Below are 13884 nucleotides of genomic sequence, written 5' to 3'. Positions count from 1 at the left end.
AGTTCCTCCACCTCATTCTCTTCCTCTCTGCATGCCCTTGGGGAGGTGGCGGCGGGTTTGGGGGTGGTGCAGAGACTTATGAAGCAACAGCAGCCATGGATGCCATACCGATTACTTTCCTTTTGGTCACTACAACAGTAAAGGCAGTACACCTCAATCTGCTATAGCTACAAGGATAATAAAGATGCGCTCGGGGTGTGGCCACTTATAGGGGTGGAGGGGTGCGCCGCGTGACCTTCTTCATCATTGAAAAGCGTTCTGAAAATTTTACACAACATGTCCACAGGTAAGCTATTGTCTCGGATATGTGAAATGATATTTTTAGACTATACAATAATTTGCCTTGTGTGCATAAGTTCCTTTTGTACTGTTGCAGAAGCACACAAACAGCGCAAATTAGTCCTCACGCTCAGCGTGGGTGCGGTCACATGATGACATCCTGAACACATCCACGCCAGAAATGGGTGTCCGCTGGACAGCAAATGCAGACTAACAAACTTGCGCATGCGCGCAAGTGTCCTAAGGACAGTGTTCGGGTTCTCAAACGAATTCAAAGTGCGACACAAGTGAGACGGACAGTTAAGGTCAGGCGTGATGTTCACTGTACTTATGGTTGCACTGAGCATGTGCGTACATGATATGCTCACTGTACGGACAGGTCTATTGTCCTTAGGACAACTCCATTTTGTTTGACTACGAACTTGCTGGCCACCGCGCCTGTCCTACGGACACCACCATCTTGCCTCCAGAGCATACGGGCACGTATACTGTCCTTAACACACTCCCATTTTGCTCATTCACTTCCATCCAGGACACCTGGTGTGTTCTACGAACATGTTTTATCTTGTTTTTCAGCGGTACGGCGAGGTATAACGTCCTTAGGACGGCCCTTTCTGTTTATGTATGCACAAATTGCACAGATGGTGCCGTCAAACGTCAGCTCCATCGCACTTGAAATTACTAAGGGTAGGTGTACTGCCTTCACAACATCCACATTCCATTCCTTACGGATAGGGCGAACAGGCACGCTGTTCGTTAACATTTTAAGTGTTTTTAAAAAAATGTTTTATTCCTCACCATCTTTAACTACAACTACTATACAAAAACATTCCAAACACACACACAACTTTCATTCCAAAGAAATACCGGGGGAAGCAGATACTGACACAAATATAGGGGAATTAGGATTCAACACGGGCTGGTTATGAGGGGGAGATTTGTGAGGGGAAGAAGGGATGAATGTTTCGTCGAAACGTCTATTTTCTTCTTGAAGGATTGGGGATGGTTCATTAGGGAATGGAGAAGGGGGCAGGTACAGGTGGGACAGTGGTAACGTACTTTCCCTCTCACACAGTCCTCCACAAACTCCCTTAAACTTTTAAAATTCTCATTCAACATGTCCATTTTCCGCTCAATCGTTTTCATCCTGTCTTCTTCTGTCTCGTTTGTTGACCTTTCTTCTTTTCTTTCCTGGTCTGTAAAAAATAAATATATATCTATTAAATGCCCATAAAATACTGCTCATTACTTTGCATACGGAGAGTGCTGTGTACCATTGCTATAGCTCTCTTCTGACATTTCCCCATGCGGAAAGTACTGTTCCAACCACTCCAAAGTACTCGTCATTTCTGTCTCAAAACAACACAAAGGCATTATTATTTCTGCACCACATACCAAAAAAAATACACACACATCCAAAAAAAATGACCTTCACTAACTTTTTTGATTTTACTTCCCTTCGTCCTACTCCGTCCATCCACTGTCGGTCCAGGCTGCAGAGTTTCTGTGAAGTAATTACGATGGAGGCATCCTTTTTTTTATGGTACCATCCATTTCATTCTACATGGCTACTAAATGCATCTTTTCCATTTCACACGTTCAGGTTTCCTTATTTATTTACTTATACTTATAATGTCTTCTAGTCCTTTTTCTAAGTTCAACATTTTTTGTGTAAGAAAATAGTACATTTTCAGATACTCCCTGCCTGTTAGGGTACTGTTGACCTCGTCCGCCCCGTCCGCAAACAGGCACTCAGTCCGTCCCTTTCTAATATCAATAGGGAGGGGGTTCTGTATGTTCTATGATATATGTACATCAAGTACGTGCATTATACTACATTTCTCCCAAAATCACATGACAACAGTGTATATTCAGCACACCAACTTCATTATCACAATCTTACCATTAGGTTCCCCTTCCAAAAACCTGTAAAATTCACTACAAAAAAAACTTTGTTAAGGGGACGTTATGGTTAAGTTGCCCTACCAAAAACCTGTGCACTTTACTAAACAAAACTTTTCAACCTCCCCATTATGCTTCAAGGTAAAACTGAAAAAACCCTGAAATTCGCCAGTTATGGTAGAGTAAGCCACCATACCTGCCATCACCACTATGCACAACCTACAAACATATAAAGTACCCATCCACTGCAAGCAGAAAGAGAAGAGTTAATCCAGTCATTAAGGAAAACAGATGCATCTACCAGTAAAGACAGTGTAGGTCATCTGTCAAAATGTGACAATGAAAAGAAAAGCAGTAAAAACAGTGGAAAGCACACTACTGCTAACAGAGAATGTACGAATGGTAATGTAACCACAAGCAAGCATTCCAAAAAATACATTTTTACAAAGAATTTTCCACCACAGAGCACTGCAGAACCTCATAAATAGAGGCCAGAAATCACACTCAACCCTCAAAACCTACCACTGAAAAGTCACCCTGGAAGCTCTTTTAGACAATGCAATGATCGTAAAATGGAAATTGTTCATACTAATTTTGAACAGAATGAAACCACTGACAAGATTAATAGATACATTGCATGCACAACTTCCCAACAAATGCAATATCAGCATAGATACCTTTGGCCACATGTTTACGGGTGAGTGGAGTCACACGACCAACACAGAGCGATACTTCAATGAAGAATCATACAAACAAGAACAAACAAACCAAATAGCCTTACATCACAGTGAAGAGGGTATGAAAAGGTACACAATACCATAATGGAAGAAGAAACACTGCTTTCAGAAATATCCCCATCAAACTTAGATGGCATTCCCCATTGCACAAAACCAACACGCCTCACCTAAAAATGACCATGCACATCAATTAATCAAATCTTTGCAGCAATTCCGCAATCAGTATGTGAAGGGCAACAAGAAAAGAAAAAGAACAATTCTACAAACTATGGACTCCTGTCCAGTGCGGAAGTACACAAGTATACAAGGACATTCCTTAGCCTATATTTCTGGACCTGCTTACAAAAGCACCTTCCACCGTATCAAAATGTTAGCAACCCACCATTCCACAGTCAGAAATCTTTGTCATAGTACAGTTTACAAACTGTACTATGACAAAAAGTCCTGCTTTAACACTACAACAATTAAATGACATTCTCCTGCACGGTACAGCCAAACAAGTGCTCGAAGAAGTAGAGCACATTCAGAGGAAATATTGTGTACCTGAAGAGCACTTACACACGCCAGCATTTTCAGGTAACAGTACTGAGATCAGTGGAGCTATCAGCTTCCTATATGACACATACACAAAAGAAATACAAAAGTTCAAAAGCACATCTGCTGAAATGCCAAACCAAGTATGTGTGTGTTGTCATAGAACGTTCTATAGAAAGAGCACCAAAACTGAAGACATAATCCAAAAAATAGAAGGAAATGAGGAATCACAATGGTTTCAATTATCTCTGTACCGTATAGCTGAAAACAAACACCTCCATACTGTGCACATACAGCACCGAAAAACTTGACAATAACCAAAGGCCTTCATGGGCAATTAGCAATCATTTGGAAGTATTTCCACTGCCAAACGCACTGCAGCAGCTTAATTTGTATGAGAGCATTATAATCAAAACAGTGCACCCATTTCAAGCAACAATACAACTTCACCCGAAAACTGCAAAACTGTCCCCCACCGAATTACCGAGAGGCATTTGTGGGAAAGTAGTTTATTTACCATTAGATATCAAAGATAATGAAGACAATCTATGAGTGCAAAAGCCAATACAAGAATCTTTGATTATCCTGGTAAATGGTGTACCTACAAAAGACAAACAGGCCGATTCATAGAATTAATGTGCGCCGAAAATTCCGGCGCAGAGGTGCCAAAACGTGCGATTCGCAGTAAAAGTGTGAAAATTGCAGTGCAACTGCGAAAATCGCAGGGAAACCAGCACACACCGATTCATGGAAGTCCGTGCGCGAGAAAAACATTGGATGTGCGCTGAAAAAGTGCACTGCGCACGCCGGCGCACAGGTCATCCAACGGCGTGCGCCACGGCCGCTGAGAAATCGCACATAGCGCGGCGCACATTACAAAAGTAGGCGGAACACGGGGCGTAACACTCGGAATGGGGAACAACGCATGAAAATATGGGCGTCACGGTGGAAGTACAGGAGGCAAGTGCAGGGAACGCCCACACGCTCGCCTACAACTCGTATTCATGGAATCGAATAGCGCACGGTCAAAGACGGGCACAGGGCCAAACAAGTACGCCACAAGAAAGCAGGCGGTAGCGTCCCTGCGCCTGAAATAAATGTGCGCCAAAATGTGTGCTAACAAAAAGCACCCATATACAGCTATGATGAATGATCCATGCAGTGGCCCTCTAGGACAAATGAGGTGCGAAGGGGTACCGACAAACACGGACACCCGCTGTGTGAAAAATAGCGTGTGCGTGTATTACGGGGTTCGCAGGAAGTTCCATACGCGATTGGCCTGGGCACGTGTATTCCGGGGTGCGCGTGAAGTTTCCCACGCGAATTAGCAGGGTACATGTATTTCGGTGTGCGCGTGAAGATCCACTCACAATTTCAGTAGGGTACGTGTACTCCGGGTGCGCAGCAAATTCCACACGCGAATCCAGCAGCCTACATGTGTTTCGGGGGTGCCGGGAAGTCCCACTCGTGAATTGGCCGTGTGGTTCCTCCCAGCTGTTCCCTCTACACCCTCCACAGCCCCTGCAGGCGGCCCACACCACAGGGGACTACACTGCACCCCTGCACATGTCCCGCAGGCAGCCCATCCACCATGGCCATGCCCCTCAGCCAACCCACATGTCACCTTGCACTACTGCCCACCAACGCATGTCTCCCAGCACCCCCACCCCCCAGAATCCAGGGGCACCCTCCACCAGGCCCCCACTCATGTTTCCCTGCACCCCCAACCCCCAGCACTGTAGGGCACCCTCCACCAGGCCCCCACTCCTGTCTCCCTGCACCCCCACCCCCCAGCACTGTAGGGCACCCTCCACCAGGCCCCCACTCCTGTCTCCCTGCACCCCCACCCCCCAGCACTGTAGGGCACCCTCCACCAGGCCCCCACTCATGTCTCCCTGCACTCCCACCCCCCAGCACTGTAGGGCACCCTCCACCAGGCCCCCACTCCTGTCTCCCTGCACCCCCACCCCCCAGCACTGTAGGGCAACCTCCACCAGGCCCCTACTCATGTCTCCCTGCACCCCCACCCCCAGCACTGTAGGGCACCCTCCACCAGGCCCCCACTCATGTCCCCCTGCACCCCCATCCCCCTGCATCCAGGGGCACCCTCCACCAGGCCCCACTCCTGTCTCCCAGCACTCCCACCCCCCAGCACTGTAGGGCACCCTCCACCAGGCCCCCACTCCTGTCCCCCTGCACCCCCACTCCCCAGCAGTGCAGGGCACCCTCCACCAGGCCCCCACTCATGTCCCCCTGCACCCCTACCCCCTGCATCCAGGGGCACCCTCCACCAAGCCCCCACTCATGTCCCCCTGCACCCCACCCCGCTGCATCCAGGGGCACCCTCCACCAGGCCCCCACTCCTGTCCCCCTGCACCCTCACCCACCAGCAGTGCAGGGCACCCTCCACCAGGCCCCCACTCATGTCCCCCTGCACCACCAACCCCCTGTATCCAGGGGCACCCTCCACCAGGCCCCCACTCCTGTCTCCCAGCACCCCACCCCCCAGCACTGTAGGGCACCCTCCACCAGGCCCCCACTCCTGTCTCCCAGCACTGTAGGGCAGCCTCCACCAGGCCCCCACTCCTGTCCCCCTGCACCCCCACCCCCTTGCATCCAGGGGCACCCTCCACCAGGCCCCCACTCCTGTCTCCCAGCACCCCCACCCCCCAGCACTGTAGGGCACCCTCCACCAGGCCCCCACTCCTGTCCCCCTGCACCACCACCCCCCTAGCAGTGCAGGGCACCCTCCACCAGGCCCCCACTCATGTCCCCCTGCACCCCCACACCCCTGCATCCAGGGGCACCCTCCACCAGGCCCCCACTCATGTCCCCCTGCACCCCCACCCCCCTGCATCCAGGGGCACCCTCCACCAGGCCCCCACTCATGTCCCCCTGCGCCCCAACCCCCCAGCACTGTAGGGCACCTTCCACCAGGCCCCCACTCCTGTCTCCCATCACCCCCACCCCCCAGCACTGTAGGGCACCCTCCACCAGGCCCCCGCTCCTGTCCCCCTGCACCCCCACCCCCCAGCAGTGCAGGGCACCCTCCACCAGGCCCCCACTCATGTCCCCCTGAACCCCACCCCCCTGCATGCAGGGGCACCCTCCACCAGGCCCCCACTCATGTCCCCCTGCACCCCCCCTGCATCCAGGGGCACCCTCCACCAGGCCCCCACTCATGTCCCCCTGCACCCCCACCCCCCACCAGTAAGGGGCTCCTGCCAGCAGGCCCCCACTCCTGTCGCCCAGCACCCCCACCCCCAGCACTGTAAGGCACCCTCCACCAGGCCCCCACTCCTGTCCCTCTGCACCCCCACCCCCCAGCAGTGCAGGGCACCCTCCACCAGGCCCCCACTCATGTCCCCCTGCACCCCCACCCCCCTGCATCCAGGGGCACCCTCCACCAGGCCCCCACTCATGTCCCCCTGCACCCCCACCCCCCTGCATCCAGGGGCACCCTCCACCAGGCCTCCACTCATGTCCCCCTTCACCCCCACCCCCCAGCACTGTAGGGCACCCTCCACCAGGCCCCCCATTCCTGTCTCCAAGCACCCCCACCCCCCAGCACTGTAGGGCACCCTCCACCAGGCCCCCACTCCTGTCCCCCTGCACCCCCACCCCCCAGCAGTGCAGGGCACCCTCCACCAGGCCCCCACTCATGTCCCCCTGCACCCCCACCCCCCTGCATCCAGGGGCATCCTCCACCAGGCCCCCACTCATGTCCCCCTGCAAACCCCACCAGTCGGGGGCACCTGCCAGCAGGCCCCCACTCCTGTCTCCCAGCACCACCACCCGCCAGCACTGTAGGGCACCATCCAGCAGGCCCCCACTCATGTCCCCCTGCACCCCCACCCCCCAGCAGTGCAGGGCACCCTCCACCAGGCCCCCACTCATGTCCTCCTGCACCCCCACCCCCCTGCATCCAGGGGCACCCTCCACCAGGCCCCCACTCATGTCCTCCTGCACCCCCGCCCCCCTGCATCCAGAAGCACCCTCCACTAGGCCCCCACTCATGTCCCCCTGCACCCCCACCCCCCACCAGTCAGGGGCACCTGCCAACAGGCCCCCACTCCTGTCTCCCAGCTCCCCCACCCCCCAGCCATGCGATTTGCCTGGGTACGTGTATTCCAGGGATGCGCGGGTAGTCTCACACGATATTCCATCAAGGTACATGTATTATGGGTCCGCGTGAACTTCCACACGCGATACCATCAGGGTACGTGTACTACGGGGTTTACGGGAAGTTCCACATGTGATTGCCCTGGGCACGTGTATTCCAGGGTGCACGTGATGTTTCCCATGCGAATTAACAGGGTACGTGTATTTCGGTGTGCGTGTGAAGTTCCACACGCGACTGGGCCTGTGAGAGTGGGGTACGTGTATTCCAGGGGTGGGAGGGAATATGTACTCGCGACTGGGCCTGGGAGAGCGTGTTACGTGTATTCCTGGGGTGGGCGGGAAGATTTACACGGTCGCCTACAACGCGCCAAAATATAAAAGTATAAAAGGTCCAATCCTGAAACACGTACGCCAGCATGAAGCAGGCGCACGTCCCGCGCAGCATAAAAGAGTGCACAAACAACAAACAAGCTCAGACGCCAGGATGAATATACCGTTCCTAGCAGCAGTGGCCGTGGGATACCACAGGAGGTGGAGAAGGATAGTCAGGGCCAGAATCTTCACACCCAGAACCAGCCTATTTGGTATGCCTGATGACCAGGTGTATGGGAGGTACAGGTTTCCACCACACATAATACTCAACCTGGTCAGTGAGTGGGTGGATGACCTCACATCACCCACCCTGTGCTCCCAAGCACTCAGACCCCTGGAGAAGGACCTCAATGTACTGCACTTCTTGGCTACCAGATCATTTCAGCGGACAAGTGCCATAGTGGGGGGGGTGTCACAGGCCACGCAGTGACGGTGCCTACACCAGGTGTTGGCCATCATCACTGCACGCCCATCAGTCCGCAGGCACATATACCTGCCCAGAGCACCTGCAGAAAGGCAGGCTGTAAGCCAGGATTTCTACGGGGTGGCACAATTCCCCAAAGTGCTAGGTGCCATTGATTGCACCCATGTTGCTCTACGTCCCCCCAGGGCATCTGAGCACATCTATAGAAACCGCAAGCACTGGCATTCCATCAACGTCCAGGTAGTATGTGATGCCAAGGGAATCATCACCTCAGTATATGCCAACTATCCAGGGTCCACCCACAACAGCTTCATTTACAGGATGTCAACCCTAAACCGGGACATGGAAGCTGGGCGGCATGGCGATGTATGGCTGCTTGGTGAGTAGAAATGCCACAGCACACGCATGCATGACAGATACAGAGTAATGCCAATACCTCACTAATGATCCCCATCACCACCTCCCCAGGGGACAGTGCCTACCCTCTGAGCACACACATGATGACGCCAATTCGGAACCCCAACACGCCTCCCGAGGTAAGATACAACACAGCCCATATTGCAACACGGGGCATAGTGGAGTGCACATTCGGAGTGCTCAAGTCACGCTTTCACTCCCTTGACCGTTCTGGTGGGCAGCTGTTATACGCGCCCCCAGTAGTGTGCAGGATCATAGTGGCAGCATGTGTCCTGCACAATGTTGCTACACGCCGGGGCCTGGCTGTGGACATGGTGGTGCCCCCACATCCCCAACCACATGCACGCCCGCTGCGCATGGGAGGGGAAACTGTCAGAACCATAGCAGCCTGAGATTGTTCATCTTGAAGTGTCACAATGTGTGCATCCCTACCTACACAAACACCACCAATGCAGTGTCATCAAAAGACACACTTCCATGCAGCAAAAATGAATACCCACTTGCAAAATACAACATGAGAACAGTGCCATGTCACCCAACCCCTCCCCGGCACGGCCACACAACACACAATGGCATGTCATGCAATGTGAGAGCAAACAAATTAATCCTCACAACATGACCCAAGTGTCACCAACTACAGTGTCCCTAATGGAAACTGGCCACACATGAAATGCTCACAGTAATGCAGGACCAACAAAACACATTACCAAATACTTACCAATAATACCAATCACCTACAGAACCTCCAACCTATCATAAACATGACAGTACGGACTTAAAAAATTGGTAGCCTCACTACCTGATAATGCCAGCACTTCGAACACTTCCAACTATACAGTGTTAGCGCCACACAAAAGTAGGTGCACTGCTTACAACATGGACTCCAGTTCCAAAGTAGACCACCTTGTGAAGACATGAGAAATGGACCTGCAAATTAGGAGGATGAGATGGATGCAGAGGCACATATCAATACACCATGCAGTGTACAATACAACAACAATATGCACTAGGAATGTATACACATTATTGACTACAGACTGCCCACACATCAAATGGGAGTCCAACGTCACCGTGTAAGTCAATGTCACTTGGGCACACCCTTTGCAAGCCCATGGAAATGGGAAGCAGGAGGGGTGTGTGTCACAGAAACCCAAGCATCTGACCCAAATTCAGGACAAGCCTGCATGTGCCCAGCCACAATACAGCGTATGCCCAGGGGAGCCACACAAGGCAACACACTGTCCAAAAAATCAAGAATCAAAAATAAAAAATGGCCATGAATGGGCCCGGGGGGATGGGGGAGGCCACCCAGGTGGTCCGAGGAAAGGGTGCACACCAAAACCCACCTGTGTGGATCTTGCAAAAAAAAAACACCTCCATGGGCTCATGGCCTGCACGGCTACCCTATTGTGGGAGAATCGCTGCTGTCGCTCTCCTCACCCTCTGCAGCTGCATCAGGAGGTGGTGGCACTATGGGAGGCAGCCCACGCAAAGCCCTAGTCTGGTCCTCCATGGCAGCAAGCATGCGGGTGTGGAAGGTCTGGTTCTGGAGGATAATTATGCGGAGGTCCCCATGCAACAACTCACGGGATGCCCGGACCTCCTCCCTAGTTGCCTGCATCTCAGCTGAGAGCGTACGTGTGAGCCGCTCCAGCTGCTGTTCTGTCCTCGTGTTAGCTGAAGCCTCAAGCTCAACCAGAGTTGCCCTGAGCTGACGGAGTTCCACCCTCAGGGCTTCCCTGTGGCCCTGGGACTCAATAGAAATGGCTTCCCGCAGAGTCTCCAGTGCCGCCCGCCTGTCCCTGTTGGACGCCAACATGTCATCCCTGTGTGACTGGCTAATGGAGTCTGTTGCCTGCTGTAGTTGTTCAATTAGCCTTTCTTGGGGGACAATGGAAGTGGCCACCCTTTCCATGGCCTGAGCCATCATCTCAGTTGATGCTGCCTGTTGGATTGCCATACCGTTTATGGATTGCTCCCATGCGGTATTGCCAGGTGGCGTACGGCCACCGCGTCGGCGGGCACCACACCTGTCTGGGGCAAGGCAAACTGCGCTTTGCTGTGCCGTCACTGCCTGAGGCTGCAGGACTGCATTCCCCCTCTGATCTGCTGGCCCAGGAACAGGATCAGATGTAGCGGAGTGTGACCCTGCATCCGTAACCACCAAAGGCGGACCTACCAACACTGACATCCCCATTGAGGGTTCTACCCCTGGTGCAGGTGGGTTGGACAGTACAGAATCCCTCCCAGAAACACTTGCCTGCGAAGGCACATAGGTCTCATCATCCGAATCGACACCTGAATCGAGCTCAGGAGAGGGGCACTCAGAGACACCCCTTGAGATGACGGTCTGCAGCAAGTGTGGGTTCTCACCCACCACCACACCACGTCCCTCACTGGTGCCCGATCGGGCCTGAGACCCCTCCTGGGTCTGCACCATCTCCACAACCCCAGCAGTATCAAGTGCGTCATCCCCTGCAAAGACATGAAAGAAAAGAAATGGGAACAGGCATTAGCACCATGGAACACAATTAGGGCTGAGAAGCAACAGAAACAGTACTTCATTGACACATGTCCCACATGACTATAACCCTCCCATGCATGCACTGTCACTGTGTATGAAGGGGAGGCAAATGGCACACATTGATGACACCAAGATGGAAGACCAACAAATTTGCTGCATGCTGCCTAGCAGTGCCATCACACATTGGCCTGTGATTGGCATGTCCAATACACATACATGACACATGCCATCACACAGATGGCATGTACCCTAGCCATGTCACACATGTGACAATAGGACTGAGAAATGCCTAGTGAAAGTGGTGGAATGCAGACAATCAGCCTGAATGAACACAGAATAACATGCAACTATGTTGTGGCAAGATGACACTTCAAGGGCAACTGGCGTGAGGTTGGGCTGAATGTCTACTGTTGCCAGAAGGGATACTGCAACACCCAAATGCTGGTGCGCAGAATGTATTGGATGAAGCACATGGGTGACCCAAACCACTCAGGCACACACCCCCTCACCTGGCACTCAATCAGAAGCACTCACACACACACCATGCACATGGATGACACACACATGCATGGGCACTCACCGGACAATGCCTCGTAATCTGGCAGGTCTCCCACGCCTTGGATCTGTTCCTCCGTGACGTAGGTCCCAGCAACATACTCATGTGGAGTGAGTCCTATGTCCTCTGCCGGAGACCCACCTCCAGTCACTAGAGTTGCGGCATGACTTGAGGCCAGCTTTTTCTTTGCCCTGCGCTTAAGGTCATTCCAGCGCTTGTAGCAATCATTAGCTGTGCACCTCACAAATCCAAGGGCACTTATGAGTTCTGCAATGGTCTGCCAGTGTGCCTGACGTTGTGCAGGTGTGGTCTTGCATCCTGCAGTAATCACCATTTCGCTGTCATGTGCGGACACATACTCCACAAGTGCATCAAGTTCGGCCTGATTGAAGCTGGGCTTCCTTGGTGGGCTGGACTGTGTAGCCGTGTCTGGGGCATCAGCCTGTACTGGACGAGCACTCTTCCTCTTCCGCTTGGAAGGTGGTGGTGATACTGAGTGTCCTACGCCACTCTGGACACTAGGGGCAGGAACCCCGGTGGACTGTGGACTAGGAGTGTGGGAATGAACAATCACCATGGGACTTGGTGCAGGCATTAGCTGAAGTGTGATGTAGTCAGGGGGAACGTCAGAAGGATGGACTAGGACCGACACTCTCCTGGCTGGGAGACTCAGAGCTGGGGTGGATGGAGCAGCAGCTGCCCCTGCAGCCTCCCCACCCTGCTTACTCGGGGCAGCAGATGACATAGCTGCCCCTGATCCACGTGGGCTGGTGACACCAATGTTCATCGCCACACGTGGCCTAGATCTGCTGACCTGGAAGTCATCCATGGAGTCACCCTGTGCCAGGTCTGGTGCCACAATGGGCTGGTCCAACAAGGGCTGAGCAGCGATGGTGTCAGCCACGTTACCCTCAACCAGGGGGGGGCATGGGTGTCCCTGACTGGTCACCCACACATGGGGGGCTACGGGCACCCTGCAAGTCCTGGCCACGTCCCCTACCGTATCCACCACGACCACCTCTTGTGGCTCGCCCACCTTTGCCACCCTTACCGCGTGCTCGCCTCCCAACCATGGCACTGATGTTGTGCGTATGGGAGTTGCAGTAAACTATTGTCCTGGGCAATTGGGGGTCAAAGGGGTAGGGTACTAGATGGAATTCGTACCCTAGTGCTCTAGCAAGGCTGTATGTGACCCCTGGGGGAAGATGACGGGTCACGCAACGCACAGGCACCCCGAAAAATGGAGATAATGTGCACGCAACCCCTCCTAGACAACGTGCGTGGAAAAAAAAACCTGCACTACGCTGTGGCACCCAGAAACACAAAAATGAATGTATGCGTGTCATACGCAGCCTAGACTGACCTCTGAAGGGGTAGGCAAAACACGGGGCAAGCACAGATGTCAAATACGTGCGCGACTCATCGTCTGCCAGGAAATATCGCTTGAAAAATAGGCGTGTGTGCGCGTTGGCAACACCCCCGCCAAAAGAAGAATTGTACGCTGTCTGAGGAGACAGGACAACAAGAGAAGTGAACGCTGTTTGAGGAAACAGGCCCAGGAAAAAAAGAAGAGAAAAAGCTGTCAGAGGTAACAGGGAGTACGAACTTGGAACGCCGTGAAGTAAATCGCGTGTGAACCGACAAGAAGTACAGATTTCACCCACTTGCTCTCCACTAAAAGCACGTACAAGGAAATGGCGTTCTACACGTACCTTTTAAAGATGCCCACACGTCCAGCGTCACTTCTGCGTGTACGCGCTAAGGCCCCATCCTCCAATTACACGAGCTGACACTCTGACGTGCAGTCATTGGACATGTAACATGCACCTGTGTACAGGGAAATGCCTGCGCACGCACGTCACAGACGCGCATATGCGCTGGTGGCCTTTGGGCCAATGAATTCGCGTACGTGTGCTGACGCGCTTACGCGCTAAGGCCCTTTCCTCGAATTACACGCAGACCTGCTGGATGTTCACATGCCAAATCACTCTGTATCAAGCTGGCCATGTGTAAGCAG

Source organism: Ambystoma mexicanum, chromosome 1q (genome assembly GCF_040938575.1).
Source record: "Ambystoma mexicanum isolate Mex_15411 chromosome 1q, UKY_AmexF1_1, whole genome shotgun sequence".
Classification (NCBI taxonomy): Eukaryota; Metazoa; Chordata; class Amphibia; order Caudata; family Ambystomatidae; genus Ambystoma; species Ambystoma mexicanum.
The sequence above is the reverse complement of the archived record's forward strand: the minus strand, read 5'-3'. Positions refer to the sequence as shown.